This window comes from Callorhinus ursinus, unplaced genomic scaffold (assembly GCF_003265705.2).
Source record: "Callorhinus ursinus isolate GAN/ISIS: 27379988/994484 unplaced genomic scaffold, GSC_fseal_2.0 scaffold28, whole genome shotgun sequence".
NCBI lineage: Eukaryota > Metazoa > Chordata > Mammalia > Carnivora > Otariidae > Callorhinus > Callorhinus ursinus.
The window spans coordinates 3,989,873-3,994,373 of record NW_027397090.1 but is presented as its reverse complement, the minus strand read 5'-3'; the positions used below and the strand labels follow the sequence as shown (position 1 = coordinate 3,994,373).

Sequence of the window (4,501 nt, the reverse complement as noted above, 5' to 3'; positions counted from 1 at the left end):
CAAAAATATTTCCCAGAACTGAAGAATTAGAGTATCCTGATTGAAAGAAAATAGTAATTATATATAAATATACAATATACAAATATCCATGTGCATATGCATGTAAATACATACATAAAATATATTTAAAATTTTAAACTGATTTAATTTCCTGTGACCTTAATTAAGTCTTCATGTGATCAAAACATTTCTGGAAGGAGTTATCATTATAATTATTATTTTAAAATACTTGATCTAAACAGGGTTTTTATTTTATAAATTTTAATAAGTAAATATATAAGGAGTCAAGTTTTAATGCAAATGCTCTCCAATGAGATAAACTGGGTTTTTTTTCTCAATTAGTTCATGTATCTATGGACAAAAAATGCTTATTGCCCAAATGAAATAAGAGTTGCCATTGAACCGCAACCATTCTGTCTAGGTAGTGGAACCTGCGGGCTGGGAAACTTCAGGATGGTTCATGCTAAGAGCTGGACCCTGAAGAAGCACTTTGAAGGCAGCCCTACTCATAGTAACTTTGAGTTAAAGACAGTTGAACTCCCATCCTTAAAAAATGGAGAGGTCCTGCTGGAAGCTTTGTTCCTTACCGTGGATCCTTATATGAGAGTGGCGGCCAAAAGATTGAAGGAGGGTGATATGATGATGGGGCAGCAAGTGGCCAGAGTTGTGGAAAGTAAAAACTCAGCCTTCCCAGCAGGAACTGTGGTAGTGGCTTTTTCAGGCTGGACGACGCACTCTATTTCTGATGGGAAAGATCTGGAAAAGCTACCCGCAGAATGGCCAGACACGTTACCGGTGTCTTTGGCTCTGGGAACAGTGGGCATGACAGGGCTAACAGCCTACTTTGGCCTACTTGACATCTGTGGTGTGAAGGGTGGAGAAACAGTGATGGTTAATGCAGCAGCAGGAGCAGTGGGCTCTGTGGTGGGGCAGATAGCTAAGCTCAAGGGCTGCAAAGTTGTTGGAGCAGCAGGGTCTGACGAAAAGCTTGCCCACCTCAAAAAGCTTGGATATGATGTTGCCTTTAACTACAAAACAGTAGAGTCTTTGGAAGAAACTTTGAAAAAAGCCTCTCCTGATGGTTATGATTGTTACTTCGATAATGTAGGTGGAGAGTTTTCAAACATTGTTATCCCCCAGATGAAGAAATTTGGAAGAATTGCTGTATGTGGGGCCATCTCTACATATAATAGTACTTGCCCTCCTCCCCCAGGCCCACCCCCAGAGAATATTATCTATCAGCAGCTCCGCCTGGAAGGGTTCATCATCACCCGCTGGCAAGGAGAAGTCCGCCAGAAGGCTCTGAAAGACTTGCTGAAATGGGTCATAGAGGGTAAAATCCAGTACCATGAATACATCATCAAAGGATTTGAAAACATGCCAGCTACATTCATGGGAATGCTGAAAGGAGATAATTTGGGAAAAACAATAGTGAAAGTATGAAAAAAATGACACACGGAATCTAGAAATCATTTGGATAATTATTTCTTTTTAACCATTTAGTAAAAATGTATACTACCTTCATCATCAAAAAAAAAAAAAGAGTTGCCATTGATTCTGTATCCATTTTTTTACCATGTTCACATAACTACACGGGAGGGGCATTATTATTTTTTTTAAAAAGCAACATCACTTTATTCTTTGAACTCCTTCCTGGTCATAAACCAAAACTCACACAATGTTCTATCATTAAAAGAGTTTTTTTGTTTTTTTTTTAAGATTTTATTTATTTATTTGACACAGAGAGAGAGAGAGAGAGACAATGAGAGAGGGAACACAGCAGGGGGAGTGGGAGAGGGAGAAGCAGGCTTCCCGCTGAGCAGGGAGCCCTATGCGGGACTTGATCTCAGGACCCTGGGATCCTGACCTGAGCTGAAGGCAGATGCTTAACAACTGAGCCACCCAGGCGCCCCAAGAGGGTTTTTTTTTTTTAATGATGTATCAGCTAGCAATTAATTGACTCCTTTAATTTTGTGGAATGTAAAAAGCTGGAAATCTGAATTGCAAAAAGTAAAATTTACAAGTTAAACATTTGAGTTAGCCATTCACTGTATTTCAGGAAATAGAGTCTTCATCCAAACACTGAAAATTGTTATTAATTATACTTGTTACTCTTCAAATTAAAGCCATCTTGTTTAACTATGGAAAGAATTGAGAAAAATCAAAACATTGTAGTTTTGCACACTTATGAAATTGCATTGTTTTTTGATAAAATGCTTTTATTCAATCAGGAGCTTTAACTATACCTCCACTAAAACCCTGGAGCAACAGATTTAGCTTATTCAGGTTATGGGAATTCTCTGCCATGTAACTTATTTAAGAAGGTTGACTTTTATTTTCTACCCATCAGCCATATAAGACCTATTTTCCATCAGAAAAAGGGTGATCCTGTTTTTTAGTCGCAGTAAGCATAGTATTAAGGTCTTCAGGGAACATTTTTTAACACACAAAGAAAATAGGCCACATCTTGCAAAATACATTACCAAAATTATTCAAGATTAAATCATTATAGACCTAATGTAAATAATACATCTATAACAAGTTTTTAAGATAATAAATCAATACCCTATTACTCATTTTCTACTTAGTGAGGATACAAAATATTGCTAAAATTGTGTTATTTATGAAGCAAGAAGTATGATAAAAAGGCATAGAATGTAATAAATGTATTTTGCTGCTTGGGTTTTAGGAGTGATTAAATCAGAATCAAATTTTTAAAATTAGAAATTATACCATTTATTTATTAGGCACTACAATCAAACTTACATACTTAATAAAAGAACATATATTGCTAAAAATTGGTGATTGGCTAGCATATACTTTTTGTTAATAGGAAATGGAAATAATAAGTATTTTGGGGAGTAGAGTAAAATAAAATAAAGATTTACTATACCCGAAGTAAACATTTCAAAACGTACTTTTGATAAAATAGTAATTACTACTAAAATAACACCTTGCAGTTTTAAAAAAATTACATAAAACTTTCCTTCAAATTTTATCCACTGTATCTTGAAAATTTGCATAGTATTAGGAAATTTCCGTTGTCCTGAAGAGAATCAATAACACCAACCTGTACTGCCTCAGCTATTGGAAGGTGCTCTTTGTTTTCAGCTTATTATATGTTGTAGGGATAAGTATGGAGAAGAACGGAAACAAATTTGATTTTAATATTTTTTTAAGCTGTTTTCAGTGTTCAGTACTTTCCACCACTTTGCTTTGTTCTTATGGGACCTTCCCTCTGAGCTACGCAGTCTTCCAAGAACAAGCTTCACCTGGAAGAGCAGTATGTGTAAGACAGGAAGTCCTCCCAGGTAACAGCGCCTTGATTGGTGGTAAACAGAGCCTCCTCCTTTACCTGGTACTCTTGAGGTTTCCACCCCAGGGAATTTTTATGGATGGATGAGAAGAAGTGCTTTTATTGTGTCAAATGGGAGAAGAGTTTTGTGTCTGAACTCAGACGCAATTTCAGCTACTGAAATTTTAGGAACTTGAAGGCCTAAAATTGAAAATCTGAATCTGTGCCTTCACAGCCCTTGGGTACCCCAAATTGAGGCCCACTGGCTTCGCCCAGTTTCCCTCTGTGAGGTCTAAGTTCAGGTAACGGTTGTCTGTGTAGTTTTGGCTGTTTGAATGGCACGAGACACACAGGGATCCCCTCACTTCTTAACTTACCCGAGGTTTCCTCTAAGAACTCTCTCTTCCAGAGGACCTCTTGAAGGCTTGACTGTGGAAGTGGCAGTGAGTAGTTATGGCTTTCAGACTTGGTCTAATCAGTCTTCAGAGGCCTGCTCTAGTTGTCTCTGCTAAGGTACAGGAAAGGGTAGGGCCTTTCAAGCTCGTTTGGTCACAGTCACTTCCTGATTAGTGCATGAGCTGAAAAATGACCCATTGTGAAGTGCCAGGATCACACTTCCTGTGTAACACAATTAGCAAGCCCTCCAAGGAGGTCACTGTGACGTCCTAACCCCCTCTCGATTACTATTCTGTGGACTGCATTTACATCCTCAGAAAACACTATTTTAAAGATATTAGTATAGGTAGTTTGAATTATTTTGCAGCCTTAATAATAATTTTCAAACAATCAGAAGTTTAATATAAGATATTCTAAGATTTATGTCTTCAACTTTAAAAAGGAACATTTAGCATCATTTCATTCATTCATTCAACACATATTTAGTAAATACTTGTGTGCCAGGCACTCAGAGTAAGCGATGTGGATGCAAAGGTGAGAAGAAGATAGGATTGTAAACCACAGAGATGGAGAATAGATCAGTGGTTGCCAGGGAACAGGGACAAGGGGTGAGGGGGGTGCATGCCATTATAAAAAAGTAGCACAAGGGAGTTCCTCTGTGGTAATAGAATAGTTCTGCCTCCAAAGGTAGGTATAAAACAAAGGTTGGCAAGTTTTTTCTGTAAAGGGCCAGATAGTAAATATTTTAAGGAAGTTATATTTAGAAAAACAATATTAACAACAGAAATTGTTTGTTTACTCTAAGAAAAT

General features: G+C 37.3%; 1 pseudogene; it reads left to right on the top strand.

Annotated features, from left to right (window-relative positions):
* The first annotated feature begins 405 nt into the window (after window positions 1–405).
* LOC112838815 (prostaglandin reductase 1 pseudogene) lies at window positions 406–1,515 on the top strand (annotated as a pseudogene).
* Window positions 1,516–4,501: the final 2,986 nt, after the last annotated feature.